This window comes from Dromiciops gliroides, chromosome 1 (assembly GCF_019393635.1).
Source record: "Dromiciops gliroides isolate mDroGli1 chromosome 1, mDroGli1.pri, whole genome shotgun sequence".
Taxonomy (NCBI): Eukaryota; Metazoa; Chordata; class Mammalia; order Microbiotheria; family Microbiotheriidae; genus Dromiciops; species Dromiciops gliroides.
Genome location: NC_057861.1, coordinates 267,011,021 through 267,031,931, shown reverse-complemented (window position 1 = coordinate 267,031,931; position 20,911 = coordinate 267,011,021). Strand labels below are relative to the sequence as shown.

Sequence of the window (20,911 nt, the reverse complement as noted above, 5' to 3'; positions counted from 1 at the left end):
TAGTCAGAGCCAACTGTGAGCACTGTGGGGGAGCCTGTACCTGACTGTACTGATGGAGGTTCAGCTTTGAATCACTCCCCTGCCAAACAGCTGATTAGGGAAGAAGCAAAGTCCCAGCTGCTAGGAGGGAGAGGTAGATGAGTCAAAGACAAGTTACTTAGGGTACAGACTGCCTTTGGCAGCCATTAAGGAACCCTGAGAAAAGGAAGGACCAGCTTCAAGCAAAGTAAGATATGGGGGATGGGGGAGGGAGCAACCTAGGGAAACCACAATGTATTTTTGGCCAGGTCCATTTAAACACAGAAAATCTACAAATGTTGTTCTTTCCTGGAAGTTTCCTGGGGAACCAGCTCATACATACTACATAAAAGATCAAATTTGTCTCCGAATTTCTCAAAAGAAAAATACTGTATCAATTAAGGATTTGACTAAGATTGCAAAAGAATAAAATACTTAAAGAAAACCTTTAAACTTGCTGGTTGAATGAAGAATATATAAAGAAGTAAGAATGTGTCAATAATTTCTTTAAAAGGTGATCTAAAAATGTATATGCCAGGAAAGGTGGACATCTTTTATAGCTGGATACAAAAACAACAACACAATTTCACTAAACATTTTATTTTTGCTTTTCGGGTTTGTGAGAAAATGGGTAGTTGTCTCCTCTCAAAGACCATTCTCCTCCTGACCTGTTTGTAGGCCAAAGGTCTCAGATCCCCTCCTCACCCTCAGGCTAACAAAATCCACACAGTTCAAGGAGCCCAGGTCTTAATAAAGTCTGCTCCAGAGTTGTGTCCATATAAAGAAATATAAGGTCCACTCCTGAGTTATGCCCATACAAGGAAGAGGGGTGGGAATACTGTGTTCCAATTAGCTAGTTTTTGCCAGTAGATTGTAACCCTTGAGTAATCAGACCAATGATGAAAAAGGGGAGGGTCCATTTGCCTTAGGGACTAGGGTATAAAACGGGGACTGTAAGTCCCCTTTCTTTGCACCCACTAGCTGCACACTAGGGTGCCTCCTCCTCACAAGAAAGAAATAAAAGAGACTTTGTCACATTGCTGCCGAGTTTCTGAGAATTATTGAGAAGAGGATGGTTTTTCCCTCATAGGTTCTTCAAGTTAGTTTTCACTCAGAAATGTCCCCTCTCAAATTTTAAAAATGAGAAGCATTTAAGGAAGCTCTTTTTTTTTCTCTAGACTTGCGATTTCATTGATGAAGGGAATTTTATTTTATTTTTTGTTTCGGTTTTTTTGGTGGGGCTATGGGGGTTAAGTGACTTGCCCAGGGTCACACAGCTAGTAAGTGTCAAGCATCTGAGGCCAGATTTGAACTCAGGCACTCCTGAATCCAGGGCTAGTGCTTTATCCACTGTGCCACCTAGCTGCCCCGGTGAAGGGAATTTTAAATGAAAAGAATCTCTCTACCAATGGAGATGGGCACTTTTTCTGCAATTGCCTGGGGCAATTAGAGACTATACTTATATAGATAGAGTCATACAGCCAGCAAGATCCCTCTTGAAGAGTATAGGAAACTTCAACTTAATATACCGATTAGGAGTTACATTTAATCAAGGAAGGGCCTGTCAGCATGAAGAACTTCCTCCACCAAATCAGATCTCAACTCACCCATGATTTAGTAGATGTGTTTTACCTAGGGAGTTGCCCATAGTAAGTGTGAGAGACAAGGAAGTAGGTTAAGTGGTCCAGTAAATAGAGTGTTAGGCCTGAAGTCAGGAAGATTCATCTTCCTGAGTTCAAATCTGGCCTCAGACAATAGATGTGTGACCCTGGGCAGGTTACTTGACTTTGTTTCAGTTTCCTCAACTGTAAAATAAGCTGGAGAAGGAAATGACAAACTACTCCAGTATCTTTGCCAAGAAAACCCCAAATGGGGTAGAAAGGAGTCAGATACAATTGAAAAGGCTGAACAAAAACAACATGAGAGATGAGATTGGATCCAGGGTCTTCTTGGCTCCAAGCCTAGTGTTCAATAATAGAAATAATACTAATAATGCACAGCACTCAGAGTTATGTACATATAGCTGTGTATACAACACATACACACACATGTATGTGTATGTGCATATATATGTATGTGTATGTATACAACACATAACACACACATGTATGTGCATGTATATGTATGAATTCTTGTTGGACTCTATTGTCTGCAGTACCTGAAAGCAATTTAGACACCCATGGAAGCAGCAGGGCTGTAATACACTAAGTGGTAAATATACTAATAGCCTTAAGGAGTTAATACATCTTCCTAAATGCCTAATTGACTAAGAGAGGGTAATAGAAACAGCAGGAGAAACAAACCTCATGAATTCTCATTGTATCATTTTGAGATTACATACTTGCATTTTTATTTCCCTACTATTTATGGGGGGGGGGGGAGTGGGAGGGAGGCAAAACGTGTGTAAGTCACCCAAGTAGTTTTCCAATTACTTGATATTTTTGTGTCACAAACAGAGGTGAGACTCGAGTTTCTAGATTCGCTGTGGAATACTTTATTTTAACATTATTTCTACTCTCGTTCCTCCCAGGAATATACAAAAATATATACCATTACAAATGCTTAGGTCTTTTCAAAAGCAGTCTATATCAAGTGAAGCAGTACTCAGACATAATGTAAAATATAAACTGGGGACAAGAAAGACAGCATCCAATTAATAATGTATGGAAAAAGTACATTAACTTTTTTTTTTTAAATCATTGACTGTGTGGAACATCATCCTGTATAGGGAAAGCACAGATCCTTGCTACCAGACCTCATGATCAAGTGGAAGGATAAAAAATTTTATGTTGTTACTGAATCCACAGAAATGTATTCAATAATAATAATAATAATAATAATAATAATAATAATAATAAAAGGAAGGAGTGTGGTTCAGTGGAAAGAACACTAACTCTAGAGTTAAAGGTCCTGAGTTCAAATTATGTCTGATATTTACTTTTTCTGTGAATTTGAGGTCACTTCAACTTCTCTGGGCTTTGGTTTCATCCTTTGTGTTTTTTTGTTTGTTTGGTTGGTTGATTTTGGTTTTTGTGGGTTTCTTTTGGTGAGGCAATTGGGATTAAGTGACTTGCCCAGGGCCACACAGTTAGGATTCAGGTCCTCCTGAATCCAGGACCAGTGCTCTATCCACTGTGCCACCTACCTGCCCTGAGTTTCATCCTTTGTAAAAATGAGAGGGTTAGATCAGATGCCACTAAGGTCAAGTCAACTGAACAAAAATTTATTAAGCACCTACCTTGTGCCAGGCACTGTGTTAAGTGCTGGGGATACAAAGAAATGTAAATACGATCCTTCCTTTTATTTGTTAAAGGTACTTTAAGCTACTAAATCTTCAAACTGCCCTAAGACTTTGGGGATAATGGGAAGACAATGTGCAAACAACTATAAAATTTATACAGGATAAATTGGAAATAATTAGAGAAGCAATGAGGGTTAAGTGACTTGCTCAGGGTCACACAGCTAGTAAGTGTTAAGTGTCTGAGGCCGAATTTGAACTCAGGTCCTCCTGAATCCAGGACCAGTACTCTATCCACTGTGCCACTTAGCTGCCCCTGGTTCCGGTAGTTTAAAAAAGCTTGAACTAGTGAACTGATTTATAATAGATTGAACTGGTCTGAACTGGATAAAACTTGTTTAAACCAGACTAATGTGTTTAAACTGTATTGAGCAAGTCTGAGGCTGGATCTGAACTCAGGGCCTCCTGAATCCAGGGCCAGTGCTTTTTCCACTGCACCACCTAGCTGCCCCACTGTAGAAAGGATTTTAACTGAGGCAAGAAGGAAAACCAGATCTGAAGGAACCCAATAAATCTAGGAGGTGAGGAGAAAAACGAGAATTCTGGGCATGAGGGACAGCCACTAAAAATGGACAGAGCTGGGAGTCAGTCTTTTTAGCTCTAAATCTACAATCCTCCAATGCTGGGATTCACATGGCACCTTAAGGTTTGCAAAGTTCTTTAAATATATTATCTCGTATGACCATCCCACAGACCCTGTGAGGTGCTATAGGCATCCTCCCCATTTTACACATAAAAGAGATTCAGAATGAAGTGATTTGCCCACAGTCAAGCATGGAGGAAAAAACGGAGGCAGATGGTCCTATGAATGTGACATGAATATCAGCTGATTTTCCAATTTAGCACTTTAATGAGACATCATGTCCATGACTGTTTACTTTCTTTCATCTGCAGTTAGCAAGTTCTGGGAAGTCTATTATTTTCATTAAATTTTATTTTCTCTATAAACAAAAGTCAATTTTTTTCTTTCTCTAACCCCTCGTCATTGTGGGGGTAGGAAGAAAGAGAAAAAGAGAACCCTTGTAACAAATCTGTATAGGCAAGCAAAACAAATTGCTCAATTGACCACATGCAAAAAATGTCTCCTTCTCCACCACTGAGTCCATCATCTCTTTGTCAGGAGCATAGCGTGCTGCATCACTGAGCCTTTGGAATCAGGGCTGGACATTGCATTGATCAGAGTTCTCAAGTTAGTTCTCAAGTTCTTTAGTTGCTGTTGTTATTGCATACACTGTTTCCTTGTTCTACTCACTTCCCTATGTATCTGTTCTTGAGTCTTGTGAAATCTATTTTAAGTCTGTCTTGCCTCACTGCAGCCCAGGGCCAGTGATGATGAGTGAGGAATTCCATTTAGCCTAACTGTATGCGGACAGTTTCTCCATTTGGTTCTTTAGTACGTTTTTGTTAGTTCTCCTTGTTTCTTACATGTTGGCTAAGTTTAGTCAGTCAATAGTTAGTCAATAAACATTTATTAAGGTTCTACCATATGCTGGGTACTGTGCTATGCTGTAGCTTATAAAATCATTAAGCAGGGGAAGCCATACATCTGACAGTAATATAATGCAAAAGATATCTGCATTATATAAATAATAATATAACAATATAATGCAAAGTAATAACACATTAAAAATATTGGTGTGATATAAAACCATGCTAGAGCAAGGCTCAGTAAAATTTTGAGACCGGCTACCAATCAAATCAGAGTATTTTGCAGTCAACTGACAAGTGGCTGGGGACAAGGGAGAGAAATGGTTGGGTCTGAGCAGAACACTTAGTAAATTTTTTTTTCATCTATTCCTCTAAACCCACCAACAGCATCACCCAAGATCTTTTAGTTGTATGACTGTGAGTTAAAATGCCCACAAATGGGGAGAGCTGAGCTGCTGAGATCTCAGAACTATGGCCTGTAGGTGACCACCCCTAATCAGTTTTCTCAGCCCAGTGCAAGCAAGATTCAGCAGTCATCAGCTATGAAATGACAACAAAATTTTCCCATGCTTTCAGTCAGAATGATACAGAGCCATATGAAGGTAATGCAGAATGGAAAATAATCCACACCTAGTGCAAATCAGACTCATCCCTTATTGTCCCACTACCTTCCCCCACCCCTGACACATGCTGTGGGCAACCCCATCATTGTTCAAGGGTTTTATCCCACCTGGAATGCATTCCTCTCTCCTCTCAACCTATCTGAACCCCTTAAGACCACTTCTTTTAGGAAGCCTTCCTAGACAACTTCAGTTTACAACGTCCCTCCTCACAACTCCTACTACACTATCTACATGGCACAGCTTTACACAGCATAACATACCATATTATTCCATAATTACAAAGAACATCTCTCCAATAAGTTTATAATTGGTTGAGGAAAGCATGATGCTTTCTGCAAAAATTGGATGGATGGATGGATGGATGGATGGGTGGATGGGTGGATAGGTGGATAAACAGACAGATGGACAGACAGATGGATGGACAGATAGCCAGACAGATAGACATATATACATGTACATATATATGTAGGTGTCATAGGTAGACACAAAATGAATGCAGAACTTCACTGATTTATACATCTTTTAAAAAAGGATTATCCTGGGGGCAGCTAGGTGGCACAGTGGACGGAGCACCGGTCCTGGATTCAGGAAGACCTGAGCTCAAATCCAACCTCAGATACTTAACACTTACTACCTGTGTGACTCTGGGCAAGTCACTTAAACCCAATTGCCTCACCAACAAAAAAAGAAAGAAAGAAAGAGAGAGAGAGAGAGAGAGAGAGAGAGAGAGAGAGAGAGAGAGAGAGAGAGAGAGGGAGGGAGGGAGGGAGGGAGGGAGGAAGGAAGGAAGGAAAGGATTCTCCTTATATACTGAGGTTTAGTAATTTGACAACTGTAAAAATCTAGAAAGAGATCCTAGAAACCTACATGTCTATAAGATGAACATTACCAGTGATAACCAGATCACTTAAGGGAGGGAATGGATGTATTGCTTAAATACTAAAGGACAATAGATATAATTTATTATTCTTGTTTTTAGGTATTAATGATGCCAGGGTTGGGAGAAAATCAATACATTTTGTTTTAAAAAGAGAGAAAACAGACAAACATACAACATAAATAATGGTATTTACCTGCAATGAAAAAGTGAATGGCAGCCCGATGCAATGGAAATTCTTCTCTTTGAAATATGCTCTTGACTTTTATATCTGAAACAAAGAAACAAAAAAAACCCTCTGCTATTACTTTTAGTTTAATAACAAGATGTATATATTTGACAAAATAACATTCAAAAATTTATCAGAACTTTGGAGGATAATTTTGCATGTTATCAAATAAGAAAAATGATGGTTTTATTATCATTTAACTTTCTACTCAGATATTTCAGCAGCCAAAATTTGTTTTCCAGTCATTTTTATCAATTCGCCCTAATTCCACTTTTAGGAGTCAAACAAGTCTAATTCCTCTTCAATCAGATAGTGATTGATGAAAAAATTGCATAGGAGAAGTGGTACAAAAAGCAATTAAAGAAATTAATAGAAAAGTAGACTGGAGGGTCATGTAGCAAAACCAAAGGATAATAAATGAGTAGCCCATCCATTCCAAAGTGAGGAGAGATAGAAGGAGGCAAACCCAGAAGGAATGATCAATACTGTTGCTATACAATAGTACTCTCTCACAAAGATGAGATCACAGGTCTATTAAAGTACCAGAGAACTTGGAGATCACCATGTTTCCAATAAGTTTTCTTGAGGCTAATCATAGCCAACTCCTTCAACCAATCCACACATGGCATAGTTTAAAATTCCTTCACTATCTTGGTTACCCCCCCTCAGGTTCATTCTAACTCATCAGTGTAACACCTTTAGAATTGGACAGGATGCTCCATTGGTGGGCTATCCTGTGCATCAGGACTCTAATCCCCTTCACAAGGTTCATTATGCTTCTGTTAACATAGTCACTGATCTCTTCACTTTTATCCTGGTATCCCTAGCAGGTAGGACACCTTGCAGCTAGTAGACAGTTTAAAAAATTTCTCATTGAATTAAATGGGAAAAGTCAGTGTGAAATGCCTGGCATTTGGGGCCTTTCACAACCCAGTAGAAATGACCTTATATACTACTGGGCTTGTACTCTTCTGATATATTTACCATAAAATATGGTGATATTTTTATTTATTAAAATTTAGGGGGCGGCTAGGTGGCGCAGTGGATAAAGCACTGGCCCTGAATTCAGGAATACCTGAGTTCAAATCCAGTCTCAGACACTTGACACTTACTAGCTGTGTGACCCTGGGCAAGTCACTTAACCCCCCATTGCCCCGCAAAAAAAAAAAAAATTAATTGGGGGGAGGGGCAGTTAGGTGGCACAGTGGATAAAGCACCAGGCCTGGATTCAGGACGACCTGAGTTCTAGTCCAGTCTCAGACACTTGACACTTGCTAGTTGTGTGACCCTGGGCACGTCACTTAACCCTCATTGCCCCACAAAAAAAAATCAACAAAAACAAACAAAAAAATTTAATTTGGCTATTTGTATATAAGCCATAGTTCCTCATTAGACTATAAGCTCCCTGAGGGAAAGGCCATATTATTTAAACTTTATATCTTTAATAGCTACTATAAATGTGAAGGATAGGAGTGCTCTGGGGACACTGAGGGAAAAAAGAAATAATGAGAAGTAGTTGCTAAGTAATAAGAGGTGGAGTTCATAAAGGGCAAGTGGGACAGGGAAAGACTATCCCAGGACTTTTCTACTCTACTGAGGCCAGAGAGAGGAACAAATGACAAGAGAACATACTACTAGGGTAGGCACAGAGGTCAGCATTAATTCAGGTCTATTTCTTATACTCTATCCTAATGAACCTCTGTTCTAATCAAACTGGCCAACTAGCAGTTCCCTACACATGACATTCCACTTCCAGAGCTTTAGCAATAGATATCCCCTATACTTGGAACACATTCTCTACTCATTTGTCTCTTAGAGTCCCTGGTTTCCTTCAAAAGGGATAACACAGGTGGTGTAGTGGAAGAAATGCTGGAGTTATGAAACCCTGAGTTCAAATTCAGCCTCAGGCACTTACTAGTTGAGTAATCCTGTTGAGTAACCCTGACCAGCAACTTAACTCTGTCTGCTTCAGTTTCCTCATGTGAAAAAATGGGCATAATAATAGTACCAACCTCCCAGGGTTGTAAAGATAATAAAATGAAATAATATTTATAAAGCTCTTTGCAAACCTTAAAGCACTTTATAATTGCTAGCTCTGATCACTAATATTCAAGGCTTAGTGACTTTCTATATGAAACCTCTTACAATCCTCTCCAGATGCTAGTTCACTAACTTTCAGGTACATTATATTATATTGTATTATATCACATTGTATTATATCATTTATAGTATGTGTGTATGTGTGTGTGTATATATATATATATATATAAATTATAGCAGGAGAGTCATACACACACACACACACACACACACACACACACACACACACACACACACACACACATCTCTCCCATTACAATATAAGCTTTTTGAGGGCAGGGACTGCTTAACTTCATCTTTGTATCCCCAGAGTTTAGTACAGAACCTGGCACATAGTAGTTGCCTAATAAATGCCTGTTCAACCAATTATTGTTTGAATACATAAGACCAAAAACCATTAAGCAATAGATAAATGGTCAAAGGATATGAGCAAACCATTCTCAAAAGAACTGCAAACTATAAACAGCCATGTGGAAGTTTGCTACCAATGCAAATCAAAACAAACTTAAAGTTTCACCTCATGCTCAGAAAATTCACAAAAATTACAAATGATGAGACTAGTAAATAATGGAGGGGTACTAAAAGCAAAACCAAAATATAGGCATAAGGGGCAGCTAGGTGGCGCAGTGGATAGAGCACCAGCCCTGGAGTCAGGAGTACCTGAGTTCAAATCCAACCTCAGACACTTGACACTTACTAGCTGTGTGACCCTGGGCAAGTCACTTAACCCTCATTGGAGGAGGAGGAGGAGAAGGAGGAGGAGAAGAAGAAGAAAGGAACACAAACTGACAAAAATAAAAATAAATAAACTAGGCAGTCCATTCTCTCAAGGAACTTACTCTCTCTAATGGAGGAGACAACAAATAAAAGAAAAATCAGCCCTAGGGCATATGTAAAGGCCTGGGAATCTGAATGATTTCTCTGCAATGAGGCAAGATAGCACATCAATAAATCATATGACAGTGCTGGGGGGGGGGGGGGGGTGTCCTCTAGGGCAGAGAGTAAGCCTGGAAGACCTTAAGGGGAAGTGGTAGGGCACATGGCGAGGTTCAGTGCTTGTCTGATTCATAAGAAGGAATAGAGGCAGTGAATCCAATCTCATTGAAGTCATGTAAGCATTTAAGCAAGACTATGTGTTTTGGGTAGCAGGGATAGGGTGAGATAAGAAGGCATTTGGAAGCTGAGATTTTTAAGAATTAGAGCATGAAATACACAGTATAAGAGGGGAGAAAAAAAGATAATGTCTGTAACAATGTAAATGGAAAAAACAAACAAAACCCCCCAAATCCCCAAACTGAATGCTGCATAAGTTTAATGACCAATATAGACCCAGGAGAAGACAAGAGAAAATGTATCACCTTCCATCCTTAAATGGGAGCAATATGGATGTGAAACATTACACGTACTGTCAAACTTGGTTAATATGCGGGTTAATTTTGCAGAACTGCTCCTTTCCACACCAAAACTTGATTTTTAATTCTTTTGGTATAAGTAATGACTCTCTGGGCAATGGAGAGAGAAAAGATATATTCAGAATCAAAGATAACATAATAAAAAAGAAAGAGGCTTAGAGATTGGACCAAAGAACAATTTAAAAAAACACACAACAGGGGCAGCTAGGTAGCTCAGTGTTGATAAAGCATCAGCCCTGGATTCAGGAGGACCTGAATTCAAATCCAGACTCAGACACTTGAAACTTACTAGCTGTGTGACCCTGGGCAAGTCACTTAACCCCAACTGCCTCAGAAAACACACACACACACACACACACACACACACACAGACAATTCCAATTCCTTTACACACACACACACACACACACACACACACACACACACACACACAGACAACAATTCCAATTCCTTTGTGAATGAAAGTAGAAAGAAAAAGAAAACCACAAAAGATTTATTGGCTAAAAAGTAAAAGAGAATTCTGTTGGGGTAATCAGTAGGGGGCTAGGGGAAGGCAAAGAACCATTCAATCTTGATCTTATTAAATGGAACTGAAGAAGCTGATTAAGTTTTTAAAGGGGGGTAGGGGGTGGCAGTGAAGCAGGAAGCCAAGTGTGAAATAGGCATTGGAAGAATGAAAAAAAAAAAAAAAGGTCTGTTTTTCACATATTAATGATGGTGCTGAGGGTGGCCACTGATCTAGAGTAATATTTTCCCCAAACAGATAAAAACTAAACAGAAGTGACAAACAGCACAAACAATACTTTCTTCACTTTGTCAATAGCTGGTATTACCTCATGCAGCTAGAATAGATAATATCTATATGCATCCTTTCCTAATGCAGAGAAATGGAGTCTGGTGGTTTTTAAAGTAGGTATAACACTTCTACACAACAATTCAAAAATAACAGTTCAGGAGCCCATCTTTGTAACTGACCCACAATTAACAGCTAAGTAAGGGTTCATTACCATGGCCTCCCATCCATGGGACAGCACAATGCTCACTTAATGAGAGCATCAACAAACAGTAATGGCTCATTATGGAGCTATTGTAGTGTTCACTAGACAGTAGAACTCTCTTAATGACTAGGATACCCTTGGCTACTTTTTAAAAGAAAATAAGAAAAATAAATTCTGGGATCTTCTAATAACTATTACTATCCTTTACGACTCCAGGAAGGAAAAAAAAAAAAACATTTCAGAGCATCTCAGTAATTAAATCACAGCAGCCCAAATGAGGGAAGGGTAGGGGGAGGACAAGGGTGCAACAACATTTGCAGCTCAGTGGCACAACAGAAGGCTGGACCTGGAATCAAGGTGATATGAGTTCAAATCCAGCCTCACACACAATAATCACAAAATCCCTGTCTGCCTTAGTTCCTCATCTGTAAAATAGGGATAATAATAGCAACTACCTCCCAGCGTTGTTGTAAAGGGAAAAAATTAGATTTTTGAAAAGCACTTGGAAAACCTTAAAGTGCTCGCGTGTGCTCTCTCTCTCTTTCTCCATCATAAAAATAATAATCACTATTAATTTATTCATTGGTTATATAATAATTATTATTAATTATTATCCCTAATCTCAGGTGTAATGGAAAAGGGGCAAAATACAGTATGTACATAAAGATTTCTTTCTATTGCAGTCAGACAACCACTTTAGAACTTCCTCATCAGTAAAAAAAAGAAAAACAAAGGGGGAGGGGGTCCACCAGCTGACACTTGTAAAATTCCTTAATCATATAATTCAGGTTGGCAAGAAAGTGAGATTTAAAATTTCACAGCTTATACAATAACTCACATTTGTTTCAAATCTGTAAAAAGTATTTCAATTCAATTAGGCAAATATTTATTGTGTGTCTACTATGTGCAAAGCACTGACTAGGTCCTGTATATAAGATATAAATGAAACAATGTCTGCCCTCAAGGGAGGCTATAACATGTTTTTTTGTTTGTTTGTTTGTTTTTGCAGGCAATGGGGGTTAAGTGACTTGCCCAGGGTCACACAGCTAGTAAGTGTCAAGTGTCTGAGGCCGGATTTGAACTCAGGTACTCCTGAATTCAGGGCCGGTGTTTTAACCACTGCGCCATCTAGCTGTCCCTGAGGCTATAACATGTACACGAATAAATACAAGGAATTTGATTAGCTGAGTGCTGACAGTGGATAAAGGGCCAGCCTTAGAATCAGGACAATTTAGGTTCACATCCATCCTCATGCGTGACCTTGGGCAAGTCATTAAACTTTTAGTAATCCAAGAACACAATGCACTAAACCCTGGAGGAAGACAGAAGTAATGTCAAGTATAAGGAGGGAGTTTGTGGAAAAGTTTGGATGGGATGTAGAGTATTTGAAGAGGAATGATATAAAGTAACAGCTGGAAAGTAGAATAAGACTGGGGGGCACCTTCATGATTTAGGGATTTACATTATATCCTAGAGGCAAAGGGGGTTGCTATAGGTATTTTTTTTTTAAAAAGCAGGTAATGACAAGCTTGGATCCTTTTAAGAAAGATTATTTTGTTGTATTAACATGTGAGATTGATAGGCATATAATGGAAACAGCACCAGATTTAACATTAAAGAGCTGGGTTCAAATGCTAGCTCTGCTACACCTAAAACTATGTGATCTTGGGCAAGGTATGTAACTATTTTGAGCTTATTTACTTATCAGTAAAACAAGAGTATCAGCTTCAGGGATTCTTAATCTAGGGTTTGAGAAGTTTAAAGAAATATTTTTACAACTGTACTCAATACTGTTTCCTTTGTAATCAATCCTATGTAATTTAAAGCTTTTATTTATATTATTTGTAATTTATGGAATAAAACAAGCATTTTATGCTATAGTATAATTTTTAAAAAGACGATTGCACATGAAACTGCAAATCTATTATGTCCAACTTACTATTCCTTTAATATATATATATATATATATAATATATAAAATAAAATTATCATGTAAATTTCTTTTTTCCTCTCTTTTTCTTCCCTCCCCCTCAGATGGCTACCATTAGATACAAATATGTATCTACATACAAATAAATAAAATTATTTTACATATATACATATGTAAATTTAAAATACAAATAAATATGTAAACAAAATATAAATTTATTTTATCTATGTGTATGTAAATATATATGTGCATATGACACGTATAGAATCATTTTATGTATATTTTGTTTTATGAATTTTAAAACATCCTAAGAAGCTATCTGTGGACTTCTTTGGAATGCCCCAAAGGGGTTAAAAATCCCTGGGTTAGATAATTCTTTAGGTTCCTTCCTGATCTAACCATCTGTGATACCATGGCCAATAAAGGCCTGAAATAGGGTGCTGGCCATAGGAAAAGGAGATGAATGTGAATGCTTGGGAAGTAGAATTTATTAAGTTAGCAACTGACAGGATTGGAGGATGGAAGGAAAAATGGAGAGTAAAATATTACTTGGGGGGGCAGCTAAGTGGTGCATTGGATAAAGCACTGGTCCTGGATTCAAGAGAACCTGAGTTCAAATCTGGTCTCAGACACTTGACACTTACTAGCTGTGTGATCCTGGGCTCACTTAACCCTCACTGCCCTGCAAAAAAGAAAACCACACAAAAACAAAACACACACACACACACACACACACACACAAAAACAACAACAACAAAAAAAACCAAACATTATTTGAGATTACAAACTTGGCTAACAAGGAAGAGAGTGGTACCCTTAACAGAAATAGGTAAATTTGGAAGGAGAAAAGGCAGAGAGTAATATGGTAAGTTCTATAATGGGCACGTTGAATCTGGTGTGATACAAAGACATATATACTCTGCAAGCGGTTAGTCTGATTTCCTCATAAGCACAAGAATTTGTCTCATTTTGTCTCCTCAGGAAAGTGAGGTTCAGAAAAAGTGAACTGGCCATTGACACTCTGGACATAAGTTTTAGATATCGGATTTTAACCAAGGTCCCCTGAATCCAAGTCCAGTGTCCTTTCACTTACACAGTTACACAGTCTAACTTTTTCTGCCCATGTAGTCTGTATCCTGTCAGAAGGCAGGAATTATATTAATTTCTTTTTGTCATTTAACTACAATGTATCTCAGATACTCATAGTACATATCCCACAATAAAACAATACTGTACAATTTTCTATTTTTTTAACACGAGATCTTTCAGTGTTAGCACATGTCAGACCAAACAGATGTATTAGCCCTAAAATTAACTGCTACTTTAAATTTGGTACAGTTTTAAGTATGTCTAAATTCAATTAATAGCTAACAAGACAGAGCATCTTAAGCAAAGTTTGTTTGTACTATTACAGTCTTGCTACTGATTTCCCAAATCTTATTGAACTTTTAATGAGACACTATAAAACAGTACATCAGAAAATCAAATACAGAACCAAAATTTAAGTGTTAATTCCAGGACACTCAAGTAGTTTCAAAAAGATTAACTATACAAGGAAACATCTTCAATGCAATAAATATTTTTTTAAATGCTTTGTGTTCCCTTTGCCAGAGATACATTTCAACTGATGGATGATGAAAACATCTCTAATTTCCATGTACCACCTTCTCTTTAATTTGACTCCACCAGTACTGAAATTATCCTTATTCACTGTGTTCTGGGAAGAATTTGCTCAAGCAATGTTTGCTTTATAAAGAGAAGTAGCAGGAAATCATGAATAGGATACTGCATGCTGGAGTCAGGAGATACCAGGGCTCACATCCTACCTGGAACAAGCTTAACCTCCCACAGCTTCCATTTATTTCTTCATCTGTAAAATGGAGATAATAGTTGGAGCACTTTAACACATGAGGTGGTTTTGAGGAAACATATGTAAAGTGCTTTGTAAACTTAAAGGCACTACATAAAAATCAGATGTTATTATGAGTGAGAAAACACACAACTTTAAAGATTTTATAGTGCCAAAATAATGCAGCAAGAATACAAATCAGGGGGCAGCTAGGTGGCGCAGTGGATAAAGCACCGGCCCTGGATTCAGGAGTACCTGAGTTCAAATCCGGCCTCAGACACTTGACACTTAGTAGCTGTGTGACCCTGGGCAAGTCACTTAACCCCCATTGCTCCACCAAAAAAAAAAAAATAATAAAGAATAGAAATCAAATGAAAATCATTTATTAAACATCTACTACAGATACCATGTAAACATTAGGGATAGAGGCATATACCAAAGTGAGACTGCCCTCCTTTACTCCCTTAAAGGAACTTACATTCTCCTAGAAAGATACAACATATTTGCAAATAAAGACTAGATAGAGGGGCAGCTAGGTGGCACAGTGGATAAAGCACCGGCCCTGGATTCAGGAGTTCCTGAGTTCAAATCCGGCCTTAGACACTTGACACTTATTGACTGTGTGACCCTGGGCAAGTCACTTAACCCCCATTACCCCCACCAAAAAAAAAAAAAAAAAAAGAATAGATAGAGGGGCAGCTAGGTGGCGCAGTGGATAAAGCACTGGCCCTGGAGTCAGGAGGACCTGAGGTCAAATCCAGCCTCAGACACTTGACACTTACTAGCTGTGTGACCCTGGGCAAGTCACTTAACCCCAACTGCCTCACCAAAACAAAACAAAAACAAAAAACCTGATAGATAGATAGATACATAGATACATAAATACATAGATACATAGATAGGTACATAGATAGGTAGGTAGATAGACAAACACACAGACACACAGACACATATAATTATGGGGAAGGGAAGGTATTCTGGCACATAGGGTAGGATTTCTGAAGAACTTCTTGAAGGAGGTGGCACTTGGATTTTGAAAACTTACTTTGAATGAAACAAGTATTCTAAGAGGTAGTGGAAAGAGGGGGAAACATTCCAGGCACGAAGATCAGCCTATGAAAAAGCTCAAAGAGAGGTAGAGGAATCAGAAAGAAGGCCAGTTTTGCTAGAGCTATATATACACACATAAAGGGGAGGGATGAGTAATAAGAATGAAAGAATAAAGCCAGATTGTAAAGGCCTTCATATACCAAATGAGGGATTACAAATTTTATCAGTTAAAGGTAATGGGAAATCAATGAATCTTTTTGAGCAGAAGTAACATGGTCACACTTGGATTTTTAGGATTTGAAATTTGGAAGCAATGTAGAGGAAAATGTATTTGAGAGAGGAGGGACTGGATCTGGGAAGACCAATTATAAGGTTATTTATTATAGCTACCTAGATGAAAGGTGATGAAGACCCAATTTGGGTTGGCGGTTATAGGAGCAGAATAAAAGGGATAGATGTGAAAGATGTGAAGGAGGTGGAATAGACAAGACAAGAAGAATAACAACAGTAAAAACAACAAAGATAATTTATATAACTCTTTACAGTTTGTAAAGGGTTTTACAAATATCTCACAACAACCCTGGGAAGAATGTGTTATTATTATTCCCATTTTATAAATTTAGAAACTGAATACAGACAGAATTTAAGTGACTTTCCCAAGGTCATGCTTAAGTAAGTAAGTAGCTTAGGCTGGATTTGAACTGAGGTCTGCTTTAAAAAAAAAAAAAGTTTTAAGAGATCACATTAGCTTTTTCCTTTCTTTTTTGGGGAGGCCTATCAAGATCTTTTTACATCCTGACTTTGTGTGTCCAACATGTTAGTTCTCTCTCAACTTTTTATTATCTATACCACTATTAAAAATTCGGGACAGCACGGGACCATGGACAGATCCCTGAGGACAGTCTACTAGTGATCTGCTCCAAGTTGATTTCAACTCATTAATGTCTAGTCTTTCAATTAGTTCTGAATAAACAAAATTATACTATTTATTACTTAATCTCTCTCATTTTAATATACATTAATAATATACATTATATTTTATACACTAATGCCCACAATACTATTATATTTGCTAAAATGTTTTTGTTTTACAAATACATTTTTATCCTGCATGAACATTATGAAGCATAGAGAAATAATTCAGCATATACAAGAGGTTTATTTTCCTAAAGCCCTATTTATGAAACACACAAAAAGATTTCAATAATGAAAAATATAATGTATATATCACATTTTTCATCCTTTTTAATATGTGACCAAAATCTTTGTTACTTTACAAAGAGACAGTAGTTTACTAGAGACAATTCTCTAGAAATAAGTTCCTTTAAGTGAACTTAATATGTTTTGAAAGATAGCTCCATGCATTAAACTATTAAATCACCACATCATGAACTCAAATTTACATTTTAAAACCATATAAAACTATGTGACATGGAAAAATACCCTAAATATAATAATGGGAATTCCCACATCAATTAGTACTGATTTGGAGATCTCAAGCATACATAACTCAATATCAATATGCTTCCAAAGGCAGAGAAATCAGCTTTTGAGTAATCTAAGTAATAGGCACATTTTGAGTTTAGATTTGATATTGTTCAGCAAGGGGTAAAATCATTGACAATTTTCTTTTCAACCAGGCTACTTCTTATAGTAATTAGAAGAGCTGAATGATTTAGTAGGTACTTCAGAAGACAAAGGAAATAAGAGAAAGAATACTTGAGGTGCCTACACTGTTCTCATCATCACTTTCCATTCCTAACTGTTGATACACAGAAAGTTTGCCAGCCCAGTATAAAGGAGTAAAACATTTCATGGAAAGAACAAAAGGCACAAAACATAGGGATAAAGTCCAAATACAGGGCAGCAACTAATCATCACAATTTCTGTTGCCATCATTGATGCAGCCATGTAATCTTGTTAAATCACAGCAAAGCACAGCCTTTTAATCAATTATGCTTAAATGTTAACCAAGTGCCATTATTAGAGTTACAGTTCTAATTTTTACATTGACCATAGCTGGCATATTGAAGTGAAAAAGAATACATACTTAAGGTGATACAAAATGCTCAGTTGTGGTAATTTTCAGTGAAACTTATTAATAATTCTTTCCAAGATCTTTTTCTCAAATGTGTTATTTATGAAAAAACAACAACAACTATGACACAGATAATCCATTCGACTTAAATGCGGACTTTGAAAGAGCTCAATGTTTGGGGAGGGAGGACAACACAGAAAATGTTAGCATGGAGTTTTTAAATACAGCAAAAGATATACTATTTCAGAAAGTATATGTTTTTAAAATGAAGTCAGCCATTTAATAATTATTTAGAAAGATGGCTTTCTGAACTATTTTGTCTCTACAGAAAAAAGGTAAAAGAAAATAATTCCTTACACCTTTTGGATTTTAGCAAAGCTTTTCACCGTTACTAGACGCATGGTGGCAGACAGCCAGCTGAATGACTGGTGACTCAATACCCAAGTTTCTGTGGACTCCACAGTCTGATAAAGACAAGGGCATCAATTTTTAAGTTGTGACAGTCAGAAGTATCTGCAATCTATTTTTATATAAAACTGGAAAACATGTAGGAAAGATATAGTTTCAGACAAATATACATTTTATCAATTTCTCTTCTCCACACCCCCATATTGTATATTAAATATATTGCCTTTAAATATGCTATTTCTAATCTAAGAGTTAAGGCCATTTAAAAATGTAGTCTAAGAACAAGAACTGGAATGCAACAATACATTCAAATAAAAACAGCACAGAAAATGTTTGAAACATTATTCAAAGTAAGCGATAGGAACCCCACCTTCCTACTTTCTCATTCCAACTCTAAAGGCAATGCTTGTCCATACCAAAACAAGTCCACGAGCCAAAATTTGGCTCTTGGAAATAATATACACAATGAGCCTTTTCTCCCCTAAACTGGGATATGCAATAACTTACTACTTAATTTTTTTAAAGAGCCTCTTAATGGAAAAAAGAGAAAGGTGAAACAAAGAAACCATCCAAAATGAAGGCTGAGAGCATCTCTGAAAAAATAACAACAGCACATTACTTACCGTTCTTCAGTCTCAGAATAGTTACTGTCCTATGTCTCATTAGAATACATTTCACAAAATTTCCTCTGACCCCTCGTTATTCAGAGCAATCTTATCTCAATATAAACAGAAGCAACCAGGGATGGGTATGAAGCGGCAAAGATACCTGAATCCATGAAATTACTAGGATTACCAAAACAAAAGAGGACCAATAAGAATTCCTCACATGCACATGCACCCTAGAATTCATGGAAAAACAATGTTCCCACATGAATATACTCAGTATTTTCTCAAGTAATTTTTTTTTCTGGGGGAACATGTTTAGTATCAGAAGCTGTACTACACATGCTATTAACAAAAGCAAGATCAAATTAAACAGATGACATGATTAACAGTATTCATTTCATGCACGGCTGTGCTTTATGGCATAGATAAAGACTGAAAGTAATTACCATGAACTGAAACTCCTCCACTGACCCTGCTTGCTGCTAGCAGCCGTTCACTAGTGATGTTTTACAACAAAGACCAATGCCTTTCTTCCATCAGTGGCTTTCTCTTTCTTTTATGCTACAAGCTAAGCACCTCTACCGTTGCAAGAACACAGTACAGTACCTCTGTATCTATGTCTCTAATGCAGCATAAAGATTACTGTGGAAACCTATCAAACTGGCAAGCAGCAATGTCAACAGCCAATGGGAAAAAGGCACATGTAGAATCTAGCACATGCTCTCTGAGGCTCAGATACTGTCACCACTGCTTAGCAGCCTGGTAATCTAATTATAGCCATTTGCTAGCACAGTGCTATTGGAGCAAAGCACATGAGCAAATTAAATTTTAATAAATTAAAGCTCACAGACAAAACAATCATGATTTTGTCAGTTGGAAGGCTGGCTCACCTTACAATCTATAAGTGATTTTAAAGGTGTTTCCCCCGCCCCAATCCAAAGAAACAAAGTGATTAAGTCACATGCGATCCCATACCAGCTTGTTCAAATTTAATCTATTCTGGTGTTGAAGCTCAAATATAAAATCCATATTGTATACTTATAATCATTAGTGCAATAAAATCATATTCAGATTTGATTTGCCTCGATTAGCAATCTGATGCTCATTTGTACAAGTACTAATCAATCTTCCTTCTATATTGTTTGAAATGCCATGCAAATTTCTGCCACATCAGAAAAGTGGTAAGCAATTCTGAAAACTTAAATCATGGGCTTTTATACCTTATGTCAGAGAATATAAGAAACGAGTAGGTCCTTGGAGATCATCCAGTTCATCTTACAGATGATGATGAAACTGAGACACAGGGAGGTGAAATAACTTTACAGAGCCAACACTCAAACCCCAGGTCTTTCCATTCTTAAATCACTCTACCACTATTTATTAAGATCTATTCTGTGCAAGCACAATACTTCTACTACACTAAGAAGACTGACCCTGCTTGTACAGTCCTGTAACAAAATATTTGTCTAACAAGCATAGGCTAGCAAAGATCCATTAGGGGTTAAGATAAAATCAAAGCACTTTTTTCATTCAATAGGGCATTACACAATTTTCTGATGTTGGACCCTTTCTTCGTACTACTTAAATGATTAAGAGGTAATGCAAGTGTTTTTAATGAATGAAAAATTTCACATAAGTTAAATTACTTTTAAAACACTTCTTTAAAAAACAGCCATTAATTTTTATTAGATTCTACATGCAAATTTACCAAATTAATCATGAGACCAAACAAAAAGAGTACCTTGAACAGATTAGAAATGTCTTACACTGAGTAAAAACAACATTTCTGCTGTAATCTCACTTTTTCATTGATAGTAGTAATCAATTTGTTATTCCTTATAAGTCTTGGTCACAAAAACCTTCTTTACTCTATCAGTCAGATTCAAATTTATTGATGAAATTAGAATGTCCAAACACTAGAACTTTTTCATTCTTTTACTAAAAACTTTAAGCTGTCATGTTCAACAGGACATTATTTGGTCTATGGAACAACAAATCATCAAACTAATGAGCATTTATCAACCCCCTAGTATGTGCCAAGCAGT

At 37.3% G+C, this 20,911-nt stretch overlaps 1 protein-coding gene across 4 annotated transcripts in view; it reads right to left on the bottom strand.

Moving 5' to 3' along the window:
- FAM110B (family with sequence similarity 110 member B) overlaps positions 1-20,911 on the bottom strand; it is a 207,236-nt gene that overhangs the window by 82,005 nt on the left and 104,320 nt on the right. For 2 of the 4 annotated variants that reach the window (XM_043979746.1, XM_043979743.1), the window contains exons 1-2: positions 19,313-19,498; positions 6,441-6,515 (exon numbers count right to left, since the gene is read on the bottom strand). The gene's annotated coding sequence lies outside the window, so the exon portion shown is untranslated. Of the gene's footprint in view, positions 1-6,440; positions 6,516-18,881; positions 19,028-19,312; positions 19,499-20,911 lie in introns of those variants that run through there. The other 2 variants (XM_043979745.1, XM_043979744.1) reach the window with 2 other exon arrangements.